The sequence below is a fragment of the Stenella coeruleoalba genome (genome assembly GCF_951394435.1).
Source record: "Stenella coeruleoalba genome assembly, chromosome: 6".
In the NCBI taxonomy this organism is placed as follows: domain Eukaryota; kingdom Metazoa; phylum Chordata; class Mammalia; order Artiodactyla; family Delphinidae; genus Stenella; species Stenella coeruleoalba.
Genome location: NC_137151.1, coordinates 62,981,815 through 63,003,387, shown reverse-complemented (window position 1 = coordinate 63,003,387; position 21,573 = coordinate 62,981,815). Strand labels below are relative to the sequence as shown.

The following is a 21,573-nucleotide window of genomic DNA, read 5'->3' as shown; positions in this document are numbered from 1 at the left end:
AAATATTAGACAAAGATTTTAAATTACCAAAGAACTCAGCAGTTGTAGTCAAGCTAAGAAATGCAAAACAATAATCACTGTTATATACAAGCCTCTGTCAGTATTGTGATTCAATTTAATTGAACTCAAATTTACATTTTTCATAAGCTTAAACATCAATAGAAATGCCAGCTTATTTGATCAGTAAGTCAGGAAAAGCAGTGCAGATTCACTTACTAGTCACTTACAAACCTAAATCTTATAAAAAATAATTTGTACCTTTGTATTATAGTTCACACTGATAAATCAGAGAAAAATAGATATAGCATTTTTTCTTAAATCAAAATTATAAATCAGAGTGATTTGCTATAGATTCATTTTCATTTTGCGACTTAGATTCTTTAAATGTTTCTGAATTAACAATATCTGTAAGAAGGATTATTATTTTTGTGGGAGAGGGAACCACAACTTTTAAAGTATTAGAAGACAAGTTTATTTCCTGTGAATTTAAAAAATACATAATATCTGTAAGTACTTTTTTGTTCTTGAAAAATCAATCAAAACGGAACTCCATTAATTAAAGAGACATTATAATGTAACCTATTTACATCTGGCAAAGATAGGAAAATACTTCACACCTGTCAAACAGATGTAAATACTTTTAGGAATTACGAACACAGAAACATAAACACAGATATAAAGGGAACTTACAGCTGCAGTTCTGCAACTTTGGCCATAGATCAAAAATAAAAAGAAGCACAAAACTCACCAGTTCAGAGTCAAGGAGTTATTCTCCTTCCCAATAGGCACAAAATTTTAATTGTTTTAAGCTCACAAATAGACAAAGAAACAAAGACTGATGAATCAAGTTCTCTGCTATATATCACCCAACAGAGGACAGATCATCATCCATAGAACAGAGATCTCACCAAACAAACTACAGAGCCAAATTTCTATCCATTGCTACCACCAATGGGGAATCAATTATCAACTGTGCATGAACTAAAAATAAAAACAGTAGAAACAAAACGAGAGAGACAAGTCAAAAAAGTTAAAATTCATTGCCACTTGAGATTTACTGTAAGCATGTCAAGAAAAGACATGCCTGAATTTAAACAGCCATGGGGTAATGTTTCCTACAATACAGTTTACTTGGCTCTGTCATGAGTCCACTTGGGCATCTCAATGAATGAGATCCAAAACAAAGGATAATTTTCAAAAGGTGAAAAACGTCATTCTCATACAATATAAAATGAACCCATCAAAGATTTTTATTTGATCATTAGTTAATAAAGAAATCAATAAGCATTATGACTGGTTCACAGATCCTTTAAGAAGCTAGGTAAACACAAGGATTTAAAGAAAGAAATGTTAGAATAAGATTTCTGTGTTACATATGAAACTTCTTAGATCCAACAGGTCCACAGATGATAATCTTTAGTCTTATCTGTTCTACTGACAGACATTACTTGTTTCTCAAATAATCTACAAGTTAACATCTAATCCCTTCAGAATTGAAAAAGCCTAGTCAATAGTAAAGTCCAGCACTACACTGAAAGAATACCAATAATCTTTGTTGACTATTTCGAATTTGAAATAATTTTTTGGCAGTTATATGTAATCAATTTCTGGATTTTATCGGGCCTCTATTTACTTACAGTAGTGCCAACTATCTGTATATTTACTGCTGGGTTGTCATTCACATAGCTTTAGCTCCTATTTAGCACAGAGTCCCAAGACCTTAGGTAGAAGAAAAAAATCCCACAGGAGTTAAAGTATATTTGGCACTCTATGGTGGTGAAACAGACTCACATCTTTTATAATACGGTCAGTTTATCAAACCATCAAAAATGTTGGTTCCAAAGCCAATTAGGCTTGTATTTAGGGAATCCTGAGTAGTTTGTCTAGATTCACACATGGTCTTTTTCATCATTTGGATAATGGCAAAACAAAATGAATTGTGCTAAAAAATTGCTTCACAAGACAGGTTAAAATAATAGTTATGAGTTCTGTTATATTCAAGCTGTAGAATTTCATTTCTAGAGTACATTTTTCCTGTAGTAATCTAACTTCAGGGATTTTGCTTAAATGACTATAGCTGCCATAAGATCTCAATGAAACCTTATGCAAGGATTAGATAAAATGAAAGAAATTATTCCAGATGATTACAGTTTTCAAATGGCCCATTCTTAGTATATATTTTCCTTGTCACCATATCATTTATATTGATATTATCACTACATTACATGTTAATAATTTAGTTCAATTTATTGGACACTAATTACTTCTATTAATATTCTTAAGCCTACATTTTGTTCTAACACCAGCAAATATTGAACATTATAATGCTTAAATACCTCTTTCTATTCTGTGTAATGAATTTATCTTTATCCAATTTCCTCTTATCCTTGGTCTTAATGTGAATATCATAGGAAAGTCTGATGTTTTTACCTTTGTTCTTGAAACAGTATGGAATCGTATGGGTACTTCCAACACACTGATCGCCAATCCATAATATGTTTTCTCTTTCCAGTTAATAGGCTCTCACTCTACCTGGGGAATAAACTGAAAATACAATGGTCAGGCCCCAGAGGTATGACTCCTTTCTGGATAGATGCCCATACTTTATAACTTTCCCTATCCTCGTCAAAAATGTATCTGATTTTGGCTTCAGAGAACATGTTTTTCAGAAGATATGTTAACAGTTGCTAATATGTTTATTCATTGTCTTTTCAAAAAAACACTTATTTAAATAAAGACCTCCTTTTGCCCAATGGAAAGGAGTACCTCTCATAGACTTTCAGGTTTATTAGTGTCAGGGCTGCTGTAACAAATTACCATTAACCGGGTGGTTTAAAAAACCAGAAATTTATTCTCACAGTTCTGGACAGTAGAAGGTGTCAGCAGAACCATACTGTCTCTGAGGCTCTAAGGAAGACATTCCATGCCTTTCTTTTGCTTCTGGTGTTGCCAGCAATTCTTGGTGTTCCTTGACTTATTGATGTATCATTCTAAGCTCGGCTTCCACCATCACATGGCAGTCTCCCTGAGTGTCTTCTGTGTCTTTTCTTCTTGTAAGGACACCAGTCAAATAGAATTAGGGCCCACCCTAATTCAGTGTGACCTTATCCTAACTTGATTACAGCTACAGTTATCCTAATTTCAAGTAAGATCACATTCACAGGTACCAGGGGTAGGACTTTGACACATATTTTGGGGGGACATGATTCAACCCACAATACTAGGTGTTGCACCACAATCTTCCAATTCTTCCCAGATGGTTACAGAGGCTCTAGCCAAAAACATTGGCAGGCATGCAGTTTAAGTCATCATCAACTGTACTATTCATGTTATAAGGTGATTATTTTTTCACATCCTTTTTGTGTGAATGTAGACATGCTTGGCTTTTGCTCTCAAAATTAAAGCCATAATGGTGAAGGAAAACTAAGGGAGTCATGCTGGTCTGCCTCATGCATCATCTGCAAAATTGGCAGCTCAATTCTGACTACACAATTTATGTTTTAGTGTTAGAAACTAGAAGCAGAATAAACGTGGTTTGATTTGCAGTCAGCATACTATGGTTGTGACATTAGAGCATTAGAAAAAGTACTGTTGGGAAGCATAAACTAAGAATATTTAATATGGAAGTCACTGATGCAGTCTTAGGAGAAACACTTTTTCAAACAATGGATGCATTTTATTGTTGCTTTTAACATTCACTACATTTTTCAGCAGGCTTTCCATATAAATATTAAAAATAACTTAGAGTAATTTATATGTAAATATATGTGTATTAATTTATCACATGATTGTAAAGCTATTAGATACTGTTTTAAGGATACAGGAAAAATTAATTTGGGCCCGACTAATTCACATTTTTGATATTTTAGTAAGAGTTCAGTTTAATTTTACCTTTGCTTTATAAGAAAATAATTTGCTAAGCATATTTATCTTGTGAAGAAATTACCCTGCTTATGTGACAAATCGTATACATACTCCAAGTAGCCTGGAAACATTTACATATGAATAATTAATACACTAATTATAAATCATTCTTAAGCTGTTAGTTCTTAAGCTGTTAGTTTAATCAAGTTCCACTTCCACAAGTGTTCTAAGTTCAGTGTACCTCAAGGCTGAATATAGCATGGTCGAGGGTATTATAAAAAGACACTTCTATATAAGAGAAAGCTTTTTAATTCATAATTTTACTTATTCAAATAAACCTGTCCTTTTTAAGATGAAGCAATTTAGAAAATAATGTTTATTTTATTACATGTTATTCCTGATTGCTAATTTGTTCACATTCTGAGATAGTAAAATTTGAGTGCATTGATATTAAGATTGATGGTTTCTGCAAATGAATGAAAGATGGAACCTAGAATACTAGGGAGTTTTTCTTGTACAATGTGGAACCAAATTTCATTCATTTGTTATTATAAAACTAATCAAGTAATGGCACCAGACTGAATTCTTTTAGCACAATGAGGGTAGTGAAGATGTATTATGTCTAACACCGCTCAACAGGATTTAGGAGACTGGGGAGTCTCACTGAATCTATTACAGAAATTTACAGAGGAAAAAATCTTAAGACATTCTGATTTTGTACCATGAGTCCTCATGGAGTCAAAGAGCTTGTGATGATTATAGAGAATTCATTCACAAAATGGCAGGAGGAAAACTGAGTGTGTGGTTCAGGTATTTCAGAGAGAAGCAGAGCAGATTACAGAACTAAGGCTCAGACAAATTGCACTGAATTTATGGTTGCTATTTCATGCAACCTTTGCCTATTTCCTCACCTGTGCATTCAGTATCTTCAAGCCTCAAGATCCATATTGGGCTTAAAAGACTTCAAACAATTTGGAGAAAATACCAACAACCAACACCACATTAGATTGGTCATGTATCAGCATGTTATTTTATGTCCACCTCACATAATTATATGAGGTCCATTTTAATGTGGTTATGTCACATATTCCTCAGATTACACATTAGGAAGTTGATTAAATGTCTATTACCTGTATTTTATTTTTATTTATGCTTTTTTATTATTTTAATTTTTTTATACAGCAGGTTCTTATTAGTTATCTATTTTATACATATTAGTGTATATATGTCAATGCCAATCTCCCTATTCATCCCACCACCACCACCCCCTCCAGGTTTCCCCCCTTGGGGTCTATAAGTTTGTTCTCTACATCTGTGCCTCGATTGTTGCCTTGCAAACTGGTTCATCTGTACCGTTTTTCTACATTCCACATATATGCACTAATACACGATATTTGTTTTTCTCATTCTGACTTAGTTCACTCTGTATGACATTCTCTAGGTCCATTCATGTCTCTCGAAATGACCCAATTTCATTCCTTTTTACGGCTGAGTAATACTCCATTATATATATATGTACCACATTTTCTTTATCCATTCATCTATCGATGGGCATTTAGGTTGCGTCCGTGACCTGGCTATTGTAAATAGTGCTGCAATGAACATTGGGGTGCATCAGGATTTTTTTTTTAACATCTTTATTGGAGTATAATTGCTTTACAATGGTGTGTTAGTTTCTGCTTATAACAAAGTGAAGCAGCTATACGTATACATATCTCCCCCATCCCCTCCCCATTGCGTCTCCCTTCCACCCTCCCTATCCAACCCCTCTAGGTGGTCACAAAGCACCAACCTGATCTCCCTGTGCTATGCAACTGCTTCCCACTAGCTATCTATTTTACATTTGGTAGTGTATATATGCCCATGTGACTCTCTCACTTGGTCCCAGCTTACCCTTCCCCCACTGGGTCCTCAAGTTCATTCTCTACATCTGCATCTTTATTCCTGTCCTGTCCCTAGGTTCTTCAGAACCTTTTTCTTTTTTCTTAAGATTCCATATATATGTGTTAGCATACAGTATTTGTTTTTCTCTTTCTGACTTACTTCACTCTGTATGACAGTCTCTAGGTCCATCCACCTCACTAAAAAAAACTCAATTTCGTTTCTTTTTATGGCTGAGTAATATTCAATTGTATATATGTGCCACATCTTCTTTATCCATTCATCTGTTGATGGACACTTACGTTGCTTCCATGTCCTGGCTACTATAAATAGAGCTGCAATGAACATTGTGGTACATGACTCTTTTTGAATTATGGTTTTCTCAGGGTATATGCCCAGTAGTGGGATTGCTGGGTCATGTGGTAGTTCTATTTTGAGGGTTTTTTTGTTTTTTTTTTTTTGCAGTACGCGGGCCTCTCACTGTTGTGGCCTCTCCCGTTGCGGAGCATAGGCTCCGGACGTGCAGGCTCAGCGGCCATGGCTCACAGGCCCAGCCGCTCCATGGCATGTGGGGTTTTCCCGGACCAGGGCACGAACCCGTGTCCCCTGCATCGGCAGGTGGACTCTCAACCACTGCGCCACCAGGGAAGCCCATCCCAAAGTTTTTATAGCAAGATGCAAGGAGAAAAGAACAGAATCTTGGTCAGGTAATCAAGGCATGAGAAATTATATGTCACAGTTGATACATAACATGAATCTACTGGAAAAGTTTTAAGCAGAACTAAGGTCATTAGGACAAAACAAAGGGAATATCATGGATGCCAAGTCTGAGTAGGCAAATGAAGGACAGCCTTCTAGAGTAGAAGGTCACAAGAAGACCATACAGTGTCATAGGCAAGAATAAATTGGGGTTATGGAATGAAATATAGAGACATGAAAGCCAGAAACATTGAGATCTGTCACAAAAAATAGGGTATCAAGTAGGAGCATGTTGAAAGGGAACCCATTCCATGTACAAGGTATAAAGTAGGTAATTAATTACCAAGCTTAATTTCAGATACATAGGAAGGTCCTATACTGTATAAAACAAAAAGAAAAAAAAGACTCTTATTCACTGATTGTTGAAATAATATTTAACACCTCAATCATTTGGCTTAAAGTTTTGACCCTCTATAGAAGAGAAATCTGTTTTCAATTCTTTTCATCTTATCAAGGTGATGTTAGGATTTATGGTGAACCTCCAGTCTTCATACATCTGGAACCTATGAGTGAACCACTCTCTGGTTTATACACTGGTAGTTTCAACATACCTTTCTTCATATTTTTGTACTGTATACATGCTTCCATCATTTTGAAAGTAACAGTGAATTAATAATTGTGTGTATTCATGTCTTCCTCATCTGATACCCTCATTTAAAATCCCTAAAGGAGAGCATCATAACTTTTATTAATTCTTGATCCTCAAAATCTTGTATGGAATCTTATGTATGGTGGGCATTCAGTAATGGTTGACCTGAACTTTACTAAAGGTAATTTTGTTCAAGAAAAAAAGTGATTTTCAGCCATGTAAATCATATATTATTAATTTTCCTTATCAACACACTGAGAATTTTTTTTTAATTTAAATAAGCTCTCCTCTCTAAGTTGGTTGCCATGTTTTAAATTTCACTGTCCTCACTACAGAAATGGTGTTAAGAATTTATGTTAAGAATCCAAATTATGTCTCTACTTCTGTCTGACTTACACTTTGTCCTTGTATATCACAACTTCCTTTTCTCTAGATCTAAATTCCAGATAATACTATCGATTTTTTTGTGTGTATAATGTAGAGAGGCGCCCTTTATCCATTTTTAGTAGGGCATGCTGTTTGAAATACTTTTCAAGTAAAGTAATATTTTTTGATGCAATATTGAATGAGCTACCATAAATCCTTTCTCAGATATTGTTGTGTAAACATATATATTTAAACATACATACATACAGAGTTTCACCTGTTCATCATTCAGATCAATAGATTCTATTTGGATGGGGTTTGGCGGACAATTTGTATCAATGGAGTAGAATGAAGCCAAATGTTTGTGTCCCTAGTCACATCAGCAAGTTGACTGAAGAAAACGAGTTCACGAATAAATGTGGTTTATAAAGGTGTCTAAGAAGGTTTTGTACAATTATAACATTTTATCATACAATTATAACATTTTATCAAGATACCAAAAGTCCTCACCAGGGAATGCTTGGTTTCACGTAACAGTTTCTTCAACTCTCATAAATATTTCTCCTTTGGTCACTGCATTGTAATAAGATATTCTGATGTGGAAAAATTTAGATGAAATCAGATATGACATGGTGATCTTATTTCAATCAGCCTACACTAGCTTTCTTTTTTAAAGTTCCTTTTCTCTGAGAATATTTACCAATAGCTAGAAACGAACCTATTCCAGTCTGTACAGACCACAACCTTAAATCCTGGATTTTCTCAGCTTCTTTTGAGTAAGCAGCCTATTCCATGACCTTGCCACCTGCCACAGCCAACTGGACTAGGTGGACAGTCAACCAAAACTGGTCCAGTTGGAATGTGTCTCCAAGGAATGTGGAGTCACTATGCAGAGATTAGAAGATGCAGTCTCTGCTCTGAGAGACTCTTATGTGACTATCACTGAGCTATGAGGAAGAACTTGAACAAAGAAATCTGATGTGCCAGAAGAAAGATGAAAGAAGCTGACTCACAAAGAGAAGCAGGGATGAAATGAAATATGAACCCGGAAAGAGAGACAGAGAGCAAGAAATAAGGGTAATAGCTTTCTTAGTGTCTATTTTATGGTTCTTGTTCCCCTGACTAAATGCCATTAGGAATTAGGAAAGTTAGCATAATTATAATTGTTCTTCCTCACCAGAGCAGAATTCAAGCTCATGTTTGCATTGCCAACAACTAGGACTATACAGGCCTCATAGTGAGTACTCAAAAAATGGTTATTGATTTTAAAAACTATATATAATATATAAAGTTTTAAAGACATTAGTTTGTTTAGATGTTTTGGTTCCAAGGAATCAAAAAGATAATTTAGGATTCTCATAGCTCAGAGAATCATCACTGACAGAGTCCCTGATACGGGGTATGTGTTGGGCCAATGGTTTTACACTACCTTATTTTATCCTCCAACAAACCTGCGAGTTATGTGCTATTTCCAGCATTTTACAGAAGATGAAACTTAGACTTAAATAACTTTCCTAAGGTCATAGAGGCACTAAGTGGTGAAGCCGGAATACAAATTCAGGTCTCCAACTACAGAACCCATGTTCTTTTCGTATTTTATTTATGTAAAGTTGGTCAACTTTGTTTATATGTACCCAGTTTTTGACTAGGCTGTTCTTCCAGTGTAATGGTATATTAAAACACTAAGCTAAAAACTGCTGAAGATGGCTTAGAATATTTGTAATTCTAAACCTGTTAAATTAATGAAGTGAATGAAGTTGGGATTAAAGGACATACGAAGTCAAAACTAGCTAACCGCTCAAGAGTAAGAGAACTAAAATCACTCAAATGCCATAATTTAATACAGGAATCTATTTTGATTGTGCCTCATAGGGAGTAAAATGACATATTTTTAATATCTTTAATTTCAACATTATTACCTTTTATGAAGATAAAGTTAGCAACTTACTTGTTGAAAAAATATGTACTTAGTATTTTCTGAACATATCAGGCACAAATGAATGGATAAATACCTTTATGACAAATAAATATCTGAAAAAGATGATTCATAGAAATGAATATTTTTACAGCATTATTGAAAAAATCCACACTCAAGTGGCTACTACACATTTGAGTAGATGTTTCTTTTTTTTTTTTTTGCGGTACGTGGGCCTCTCACTGTTGCGGCCTCTCCCATTGTGGAGCACAGGCTCCGGACGCGCAGGCTCAGCAGCCATGGCTCACGGGCCCAGCCGCTCCGTGGCATGTGGGATGCTCCCAGACCAGGGCACGAACCCGCGTCCCCTGCATCGGCAGGCAGACTCTCAACCACTGCGCCACAAGGGAAGCCCAGATGTTTCTTACTAATATCAAAATAGGTTTATCTCTGTCACCAAAATATTCATGCAAAATTACAAGTACTTCATTATTTTTAATGCACTTTCAAAATTTTATTTTTTAACAAGGGTTGGTGTGAAATTTCACTTTCAATGAAGAGACTGGCCCAAATTAATGACTCAGATAAAGTACATTCAATCCCTAAATTTGATTTTTACAAAATAAATATATGAAAATAAGTTCGACTAAGCTACTAAAATAAGTCTACTACACAATATTATTTGCAATTATGTCATTTAAAACTTTAAAAGTCTTGACTAGCAACTAGAAAATTTAAAATAATTTGCACAAATTGAGGAAAGTAATTTTTAACACATCACTTCTGAAAGCTTTTAGAATAGAGAGTAGAATATAATTATACACTTTGAGCCTTTGAGAAAATAATCTCTTTTACATGACTTTAAAAGAATCCCTTTTCTTGCAGTTATTTTTTGTTTTGTTTTTAATGAAAAAGGAGACTGAAAGACCAGTTCACTCTTCGAGACAACCTCTGTATATCAAACAAATTTCAATTACAGAGAAAATCTGGAAAAAAGAAGGTTTTCTAAGTGCAGCAATCTTCAAAAATAAGATAAACATCTATGGAACCAAAAGTGGAATCAGATGTGAAAAGCAGGAAGCAGAGTTGAAGCAGATCTCCTGGGCTTCACCTCCAGCAGCAAGCAGAGTAGATGGGGAGAAGAGGAGATTAAAAATGTCTCATAGAAGTAGACATCAAATCCACGTTCACTATTTGAACCCAAGCCTACAAAGCAGGGCAAAGAAAAGTGGTACCTCTTCCCAAGGAAATGACATATAAAGAGGCATACCTAAAGACATGGGGAAGAAATTGAAAAATCGTCCCACTGAGAAGAGGAACCCAGCTCCTTGCTAAGCAATGACTCAATCTGAGGTTTCCCAGTATCCCCAGAAGATTAAAGTGCTAAATCGATAACATAAGACCTGGTCACATACACAGGACTATAATGGCCAAATTAAGAAACGCAAAATTACAGACAAGGAAAACTGCATAGAAAGGGGATGGGAGGAAGCAAATGCCATCATAGACAGCCCTGCAAACTAAATTCTAAAACAAATGAGGAAAAAATGCTAATAGCAACAGCTTTAAAACATCAAAATTCAAGAGATCTGTCACTTCAGATATAGCACAAAATAATATTTCTAAGATGACCTTAAAATAGGTATGTTGCAGATTCTCAAAGGCATACGAGAAAGGAAATCATGAAACACAGGAGCAGGACAATATGAAAACAACTAGTTCCAAATATCAGGTATTAAAAATGTAGTGACTGAAATTTTAAAAATTAGGGATTGTTTAGGTTGAAAAGGACATAGTCAAAAAAAGGACTAGAGTATTTCCTTATTATTGTAAAGAATGCACATAGGACATAGAAGAGCCAGTAAAATAGAGAGTAAAAATACAAAAAAGAAGTTCAGAGATAGATGTCAAATGATAGATTTATTGACAGGTTCTAATATACCTATCATAGGAATGCACAAGAAAGACACTGAGGAAGTACTGGAGAAACAATACCCAAAGATGTAAGGCTGAGACTATTCTAGTACAGTTAGAAAACCTGAACCTTCAATTGGAAAGTACACAAGGAACAACAAGCAGGATAAACAAGAATTAATCACCATACCAATGCATTGTAGTGACATAACAGTTGTAGTGCAGTAATAAGCAATAGTAACAATAAAAAAATTAGTGAAAGAATAAGTAATGAAAAAAGACCTTCACATTTAGAAATATATCAGGGCAGACTCTCTTCTACCAGGCCCAATAACTTAAAATGTTCAATGTGTTCCTTTTTTAAATGTTTTATTAAATAAAACAGTCAGAACTCCAAGTAGCAAACACCAAATATTAGGGTTTTTTTTCCTTCCTTTCTCCCCCCCACTCCTTTTTTGTCTTTCTAATGGAGATCAGTTTGAAAGAATTGATCATACTTTTAAATTAAAAAGTACATTACCACCATCGATCCTGCCAGTAATCTTTCTTATTTTGTATTTTCCATTCTTTCAAGATCACTATTCTTATTCCCCTCATCCCATAGCTAATGTGATTGATCTATGCCCTTAAATATAACGTTATAAAATATGTAGTATGTTTTGTGGATATTTCCAATTTACTTATATGGTATAAATCTCTATTTTCTACTTCTCTTATCCAAATCTCTGATTAGAGGTCTTTTGTGTTGCTGGAACATGCTCATTTATTCTTAGTATTTCATAGTGAATTTTAGTAGACATCCACCGCATTTAAACATCCATCATATCTCTTACTGATGGACACTGAGGTTGCCACCAACTCCATCACCACAAACAATACCACAGTCAATATCCTTGTCTTTATCTATGTATGGATGCTTCTTAGAATTTCTGTATGATATATATCATATAGATCATGTGATCATAGGATATTATTAATATTTAATTTAGAAAAAATTACTTTCCAGATTACTTTCCACTGTGAGTGAAAGTTAGCACTCCATACACATTCACCAACACTTTATATTTCCATCCTTTTGAAATATAATCTTTCTGACATGAGTAAAGTGATTTGTCACTGCTTTAATTTGTATTTATATGATTATAAGTATGAGAGTTTCCTTGTGTACTGTTTAGTTGTGCAGAAGTCTGATCTATGGTAGTCTGTCTCTTTCATTAGTCCATTTTTTTCAATGGATTTTCAGTCTTTTCCTTGATTAACAAAAGTTATTTCTATATAACAGATAACAATCCCTTGTTAGTTTTATTTTTGTTGTTGTTGTTTTCTGTTTGTTTTTCATTTTTTTTGTTTTTTTGGCCACTCCATGTGGCACATGGGATCTTGTTCCCCGACCAGGGATCAAACCCACATCCCTTGCATTGGAAGCGTGGAGCCTTAACCACTGGACCGCCAGGGAAGTCCCCCTTGTTCTTTTTAAATTTAGCCAATAGCTTACCATTTATCAATGGTATCTTTCACTGACAGAAAATCTTACTGTTGATAACATCATAACAACTGGCTTTTTCATCTCATAGTTTGTGCTTTGAAGGTCTTGCAAAAATCTTTTCCTACCTATGGTCCACAAATTATTCTACTAATTTTCTTCTAAATATAAGAAATAATTTTCTTCTACATAGAAGAACAGTAGAAGAATAACCTTGTGGTCTATGATACTTATGGTGCAAATTCCACATCATTTATCTATAACATATTTGAAATCTGCCTTTGTATCAGAGATAAGGAGTACTCATGCTTTATTTTTCTCCAATTAGAGAAGTTGTTTTCCCTCATATCTTTTAACGATTGATTTTGGTGCCATTTCATAATATATCATGTTTCCATAAATGCATGTATCTATTTCTAAAGTTTCTATTCTGTTTGACTTATATATTTGTCTCTTCTGGTATAAGGATACTATTGGTTTTATAACTATAGCTTTGCAGAATGTCTTAAATCTGGTCAGTATTCTCATTTACCTTCTTAAAGTGAACCTAGCAATCTCTAGGTGTTTATTTAGTCTCCAACATAAATTTTTGAATGAATCTGTTCAGTTATACCACAGATCCAGCTTAATTATTTTTGAGATTACATTGGATTTGTAAAGTAATTTGGAGAAAATTGGTAATATTTGACACATTTAGTATGTTATGTCATTCCATGAATATGATATACCTTTTTATTCATTAAAAGTTGTTTAATAAGCTTAATACAACAAACTTTTACTTTTTCTTTTATTTTTTTTCTGTGGGTGGCAGCAGTTTTAATAAGCAAGGGAGCTTACACATGAGGCTTGCCTTGGGCAACCACAAGGCAAGTAGATTTCTGCCCCCCACTTGCCAGAATCTTAAGAATTTAAGTAGAGGCCTTAACAAGGCTCAGTCACATATACAGCCCAGATGGCCTCAATAACACATTACTCTGTCAAAGCTGCATCCTTGAACTGGCTTCTAGTATGAGAACAGAAGATGGAACATTTATTCCAAGGCAGGGGGTGGGGGGAGATGGTAAGGAGCTTGTGGGTCAAGAGGCATTCATGTCCTCTCAATAACTTCCTCCAACAATTACTGAGAGAAGAATAGAGTATAAAATATCCTATGACATATGGTATTTTTTAAAGATGTATATTTCATTAGAAAAAGCCTAAGTGTAAGCTCATCTTGCTGATTATCTCTGCATAGCATAATAATATCTGTTGTTATTTTTGTGTGTGATTTACTAAACTTAAAAATTTCCTATAGTAAACATGCATTATTTCTGTAAGTAGACCAAACACACACACACACATACACACATATTTATTTATTTGTTTGTTTATAACCAAGTCATAATCGAACAAAGATTTTTAACATGGCTAAACTGTAAAATGCTTATCCCCTGCATTCTTTGGGTTGATCCTCACAGGACCCCTATCTAGTACATAAGGCAAAAATTATTATCACACCTCTTAATAAATGGGTGTTTATTAAGCACTTATTATGTTTTACACTCTGGGCTGAAACATAATAATGGACAAGATAGACATGGTCCAGGCCCTCATATAACTTACAGGTAAGGAAAAAAGTCCCACTGAGGAATTAAAATACTTATCTGAGGTCACACAAGCAGAGTGCCAGGAGCCATGCTAGATTTCATGTCGTCTTTTTTTTTTTTTTTTTTTTGCAGTACGCGGGCCTCTCACTGCTGCGGCCTCTCCGGACGCGCAGGCCCAGCGGCCACGGCTCACGGGCCCATCCGCTCCGCGGCAGGAACCCGCGTCCCCTGCATCGGCAGGCGGACTCTTAACCACTGCGCCACCAGGGAAGCCTCATGTCTTCTTTAAGTCACTTTACTACAAGTTTCAGGAGAACTTTTAAACAAACAGTTTAGGAAATGATTATATTCGAAGAGTGAGGTTAAAATCTGGGTGTCTGGCTTCCCTGGTGGCGCAGTGGTTGGGAGTCTGCCTGCCGATGTAGGGGTCACGGGTTCGTGCCCCGGTCCGGGAGGATCCCACGTGCCGCGGAGCGGCTGGGTCCGTGAGCCATGGCCACTGGGCCTGCGCATCCGGATCCTGTGCTCTGCAGCGGGAGAGGCCGCAACGGTGAGAGGCCCGCGTACTGCAAAAAAAAGAAAAAAAAATGTGGGTGTCATTGATGCCAGGTAGATTTGAGGCTTTCACCAGTGGAAAATGAGCCATGATAGATTCCTGAACACGGGAGTAACTTTAACTGACTGAAAGGAAATTAGTTTACCATTGGTATAGGACCTTCTTTTCTTTAGCTGAGGAAACCTCCCGGCTGATTACATTTTCTCTAGTGTCCTCTTGCTCTCTGTTTCAATTCAGCTTTGATTCCATTGCCATAATTATATTTTTAAAATACAATTCTGGTCATGCCATTTAACTTTTGTAAAAGCCTTCCATACGCCCCAACAATAGTAGGCTAAAATTTAAAGTAATAATATTTACAGTTTGGCTCCAGTATATCTGTATAGTTTTGCATCCATTTGTCTACACAGCCATGTGCTCTAAACTCTGTTCACTCCAATCTGCTTATCTTGTCCCAACAAGTCCTGAGTTTTATTTATGTAAATTTGTTTAATACATTTAATACAACTATTTTCTTAATAAAATTACATATTCTTGCCAAGTTAGCTCCTGTTTTATAGCTTTTGTTGACTTTAAGTTGATTTAGTGAGTATTGCTGGATTTAAACATATACTAAATATAACATATTTAACTATATAAATATGTCATACACTTATATACATATATTATATGTATCATATATACCATATATGAGGTGGAAGGCTTCACGGAGGAATTAGTGTTCTTCTAGGAAGAGACACCAGGGAGCTTGTTTGCTCTCACTCTGCCATACGAGGCCCCAGCAAGAAGGCAGTTATCTGCAAGCCAGAAGAGAGCCCTCAATGGAGAACTGAATGGGCCAGCACCTTGATCTTGGACTTCCCAGTGTCCAGAATGGTAAGAAATAAATTCCTGTTTAAGTCTATGGTTACAGTAGCCTGAGCTGACTAATATAAATTTGATACCAAGAAGTAAGGTGCTGCTACAACAAATATCTATAAATGTGGAAGCAGCTTTGCAACTGGGTAATGGGTAAAGACCTGCCTGATGAGTTCTGAGCTATACGCTAGAAATACAGACATTAAGAGTGATTCTGAGGAGCTCAGGAAAAGAAAAACAAAAGAGAGCTGGAGACAAAACTTCCATCTTGTTAGAAAATACATAGATAGGGCTTCCCTGGTGGCGCAGTGGTTGAGAGTCTGCCTGCCGATGCGGGGGACGCGGGTTCGTGCCCCGGTCTGGGAAGATCCCACATGCCGCGGAGCAGCTGGGCCCGTGAGCCATGGCCGCTGAGCCTGCGCATCCGGAGCCTGTACTCCGCAACGGGAGAGGCCACAGCAGTGAGAGGCCCGCGTACCGCAAAAAAAAAAAAAAAGAAAAGAAAAGAAAATACATAGATAATCATAAGCAGAATACTGGCAAAAATATGGATGTTAAAGGCCATTTTGAGGTCTCAGATGGAAATGAGGAACATGCTATTAGAAACCAGAGGAAAGGTAATCCTTGTTATAAAGCAGCAAAGAACTTGGCTGAATGTGTTTGTGTGCTAGTGTTTTGTAGAAGGTAAAACTTGCAAGTGATGAAACTGGATATTTAGCTGAGGACATTGCTAAGCAAAACATTGAAGGGGCAGCTTGTTTCCTCTTGCCTCCTTATAGTAAAATTCAAGAAGAGATGAATTGAAGAAGGAATTGTTAAGCAAAAAGGAAACAAACTTTAAAGATTTGGAAAATTCTCAGCCTGTCCATATTTCAAAAAATGAGAAAGTGTATTCAGAAGATAACACCAAGGATATGGCTGGACCATCACTTGATAAAGAGATTATGAGATTATATAAGCAGAAACACTGCCAGTTTGAATTGAAGGGTATCAAGACAGGATGAAATAAAGAAAGGTTATTGGACTTCTTAGATTCTACAGGACAGGACAATAAAGATTTTCAGCTGCAAACATGCACTATTCTTCAAGAAAAGAAAAGAATGACAGTGAAAGAAAACAAGCTTATAGATACAGAGAAGAACAGATTGGTGGTTGCCGGAGGCTGGGGGTGGGGGTGGGTGATGGTAGACAGAATGGGTGAATGGGGTCAAAACGTACAAACTTCCAGTATGGGCTTCCCTGGTGGCGCAGTGGTTGAGAGTCCACCTGCCAATGCTGGCGGCGCAGGTTCAGGTCCTAGTCCAGGAGGATCCCGTGTGCCGCAGAGTGGCTGGGCCCATGAGCCATGGCTGCTGGCCCATGAGCCAGGGCTGCTGAGCCTGTGCTCTGGAGCCCCTGAGCCACAGCTACTGGGCCCATGGACCACAGCTACTGAGGCCCGTGTGCCTGGAGCCCATGCTCCACAGCGGAAGGGGCCACCGTGGTGAGGGGCCAGTGCACCGCAACGAAGAGTAGCCCCCCACTCGCCGCAACTAGAGAAAGCCCGTGTGCAGCAACGAGGACCCAATGTAGCCAAAAATAAATAAATAAAATTTTTAAATAAAATAAGTCATGAGGGTGTAACGTACAGCATGGTAACTATAGTTAACACTGTATTGCATACTTGAAAGTTGCTAAGAGAGTAGATCTTAAAATTTTTCATCACAATAAAAAAAATTTTGTAATTGCAGATGCTGAGGGATCTTAACTAGACTTACTGTGGTGATCATTTCACTATATATACAAATATCAAATCATGTTGTACACCTGAAGCTAATATTATCTTGTATATCAGTTATACCTCAATTTAAAACAAAGGAAAGAATCGCCCTGCATACAATTCAGAGATCATTAAGGCCACCACTTTGGTTTCAACAGGCCATATGGCTCCCGACTGAAGCTGTGGGGCTGGGGTCACCCAGAACCTTCAAGGCTAGATTCTCTCACCTGGAAGAGGCTTGGGGAAATGACCTCCACCTGACAGAGTTCTGAGGGCATGACCCCTGCCCTGCACAGCTGCAGGAGCAGAACTGTTGCCTCAATGGTTCCAGAAGGCAAAGCATCAAACAAAAGAGGATTATTCTGAGACTTATAATCTGATGGAATTCACCATGCTAGTTTTTGACCTGCTTGTGACTCATCACCGCTTCCTTCTTTCCTACTTCTCCCTTTTGGAATGGGGGTGTCTGTACTATGCTCGTCCCACAATTGTATTTTGGAAGCACAGAGCTTGTCTGGTTTCACAACTTTACAGCTGGAGAGGAATTTTTGCCTCAGATAACTCAAACCTCGATTAACACTGATATCTGATTTTCTATTTAGATGAGACTTTGGACTTTGAATTTAGAATTCTCAAAAGATTTAAGGCTTGGGGCTACTGGAATGGTGTGAATATATTTTGCATGTGAGAATGGCATGAATTTTGTGGAGCCAGGAGTGGAACAGTATGGACTGAACCGTGTCTTTCCAAAATTCACATGCTGAAGTCCAAACCACAAATGTGATGGCAGCTGGAGGTGGAGACAGATTTCAATGAGGTCATGAAGGTGTGACCCTTATGATTAAGGCCCTTATAAGAAGAGACATCAGAGAGCTTGCTTCCTCTCTCTCCACCATGTGAGAACAGTGAGAAGGTAGCCTTCTGCAACCCAGGAAGAGAGCCCTTACCAGGGAACTGAATCCTCATAGTGGACTTCCCAACCTCCAGAAATGTGAGAAATAAAAGCGTGTTGTTTAAGCCACTCAGTCTATGGTATTTTGTTACGACACCCAGTGCTCATTAATACAAGTTTTGTCCAAGTTTCTTTGTATTTCCTTCTTTGTTTGTATTTCTTTCTTTATTTTGTCCAAGTTTCTCTGTATATCTTTTATTTATATTTTTTCCATTTTTCCTTTCCTGCCCTGCACTTGACAGATCAGATTTCCTTTGATGGGTTTAAATTCATACATCCTTCAATTTTTTTCTGGTTGCTGCCTCTCCTTTCATTTTTTAAAAATTTAACAATATCTCTATCTTCCTGAAATACAGAATAGATACTTAAATATATTCTATCTTCCATGGTACCCAAGCCCTTCCATGGCCTTCTCCCCCAGCAAGTTCTTTTTTTCACTAGACTTAAAAAAAAAATGCAAAACAGACTAATAAAGAACTATTCTTAAAGAAAATATAGGAGCATATATTTATGGTCTTAGGATAGGGAAAAATACTCTTAAGCCAGTTCCTCTCCCCAAAATGTGAGTAATGCTAACTTTTTGCATTATTTTAGATAGTCAATGAACCAGAGTTAAGTACCAATTGAGTGGTTTCTTTTTCTCACTGTTTTGAAATTTAGATAACCAGGTCTGAAAGAATCAACTGAAGCTTTACTCAGACAGAAACCATGTCTTATTTTGGCCTTGAAGTTTTGGAGACTAATAAGCAAATTCTGAACTCTATCTCAAGTTAATTCATACTCTGTGGAGCTCAGACTCCTGGCAGCAGGTCCACCTGAGCAGAGAGAGCAAATAAGCTTACCCTTCCCCCTCTATTTCAACCTCCGCGTCCTCAGGCATACACGGGTTTTAGGGGGTTTGCAGCAAGCAAGTCGTAGTGTACTAAAAATCACACTGGGAGCTTCCGGGTTGGTGAACAGAGCGGAAATTCAGGAGGAGTGGCGTGCCTGGGGAGTACCTGGGACATCCCGGCCCTTCCCACACACTTCGCCCTGCCTCACGTATCTCTTCACTGGGCTGCTGATTCTTAATATGCTTAAGGGCTCACCTTTCCGCAGAAAAACTTCTTTCTGGAATAGGCACGGCCTCCTTCTCTCCATCTGAGCGTTGGACCCACTGTCAGAGCGGATGGGCAGAGATGCTGCAGAACCTCCGGGCGCCAGGCCATCTCCCAGGCGCGAGCTACAACTCCCGGGGTCGGCTGCAGACGGCCGCTGACGCCGCGACGCGCCTGCGCAGTGGCCGAGGCTGCAGTTTGAGGTTCCCGCCAATTCTCTGGGCAATCCGGCCAGGGACGAGTTCCGCACTCTGTGGAGGCGTTGGACGCAGCCCAGCTGCCCAAGCTGCTTAAGCTTTATTACCGGAGGCTCTTTCCATAGGCCCAGTACTGTCGCTGGCTCAACTTTGGTGGAGTGATAAAGAATTACTTTCGGCACCGTGAATATTCATTTACGTTGGAAGGATATTTATGTTCACTACCAATCCTTCAACAACCAGAGTGATCTGGAAAAGAGGATGTAGACAAATGTTCTAAGTGCTGGGCTCTCATGACATCGGTCATATGCACCATCGACAGAGCCCTGAAGGAGGATTTGGGATTTTTTTTTTTTTTTTTTTGCGGTACGCGGACCTCTCACTGTTGTGGCCTCTCGCGTTGCGGAGCACAGGCTCCGGAAGCGCAGGCTCAGCAGCCATGGCTCACGGGCCCAGCCGCTCCGCGGCATGTGGGATCTTCCCGGACCAGGGCACAAACCCGTGTCCCCTGCATCGGCAGGCGGGCTCTCAACCACTGCGCCACCAGGGAAGCCCGAGGATTTGGGATTTAAGCATCGTCTCTGGGTATATTCTGGAAGGAGAGGTGTTCATTGCTGGGTCTGGGATGAATCCTAAAATTGCCCTCGGAAGTACTTTCTGGGGTAGTTGAGTATTTGAGCCTTGTTAAGGGTGGCCAAGACGTTACAAGGAAAGTTCACCTAAGTGAAAAGATTAACCCTTTTGTCAGAAAATCTATAAACATAATGAAGATATACTTGATCAAGTAATGAAGTAATAATGAAGTAATATTTCAATAATACTTCAATAATGAAGTAATAATGAAGATATACTTGATCAAGATATACTTGAAAATAAAGCTGGAATAAGATTGTAGGCCTTGTTTCTGAAACAATTCATGATGAACATCAACAAAGCTTCCAAAATCATCACCGTTCGCTTCAGGGTTGGGAGCATTTGAAGAAGGTAGCCAGCAGGTGTCAGAATAACATCGAAAATGACAAATGTGGACCCTGGCTATAGTGAGAGATCGCGCTCCAGTACTGTTTTCCACAGCTGGATATCAGTGTTAGCAAAGGAATCAACCATTGACTGAAGAGGCCTTTTAGTGGTCAACCTAAAACAGATTGCACTGTGCTTATTGATTTACAGAAAGTAGATCAGTTTGATCCATTTACTGTACCAACCATAAGCGCCATGTGCCGTGAATTGGATACTATTTCCACTAGTGAATAGGAAAAAGAGAAGGAAGCTGAATCTGATATTAAGCATAGAATCAGAGATTATAAGAAGACCAGCCTAGCTCCTTACGTAAAATTTCTGAACAGTTTCTTGAAAGTTTAAGTAAATCAACAAAAGGAGAAGTTATTGAGAAGAGTGATTTACAAAAACACTTGTGAAGATAACAACTCCCTTCAAAGTAGTGTGGATATCTTCTACCTTCAACCAAGAATCAAATACTTCAAGATCCATTTAATAAATATGGCAGAGCCACATATGCATTTTATGCTCAAAGCAATCTTTTTTTTTAAAGAAATAATTATGTTGAAAAGATTCCTGAGACCACCAAAGGAGAGTGTCAAGTTTCCTGGAAGGAGCCATAATGGGAAGAATAAGTGGATTGCAGATAAATGTGTAAAATTTAATATTGTACAAAGATAATTCTAAGATTTCTGATATGAATACACAGTTCTCCTGGTTGCCGTATACAGAGGTAAGTGAGCAGTAATATGTCTAAAACTTTAATCTCAGTTCACTGGATACACCCTCCATATTTCT

The 21,573-nt window shown here is 37.6% G+C and overlaps 1 protein-coding gene and 1 pseudogene across 2 annotated transcripts in view; one reads left to right on the top strand and one right to left on the bottom strand.

The window, feature by feature from the left end:
* XIRP2 (xin actin binding repeat containing 2) overlaps positions 1 to 19,643 on the bottom strand; it is a 604,615-nt gene extending 584,972 nt beyond the window's left edge. Inside the window, exon 1 of the mRNA XM_079924291.1 lies at positions 19,571 to 19,643. The gene's annotated coding sequence lies outside the window, so the exon portion shown is untranslated. The remainder of the gene's footprint in view (positions 1 to 19,570) is intronic.
* Positions 16,319 to 21,194, top strand: LOC307187807 (DNA primase small subunit-like; annotated as a pseudogene). The gene is made up of 4 exons: positions 16,319 to 16,388; positions 19,581 to 19,775; positions 20,324 to 20,560; positions 20,611 to 21,194. The product of its transcript is annotated as a DNA primase small subunit-like (transcript).
* Positions 21,195 to 21,573: the final 379 nt, after the last annotated feature.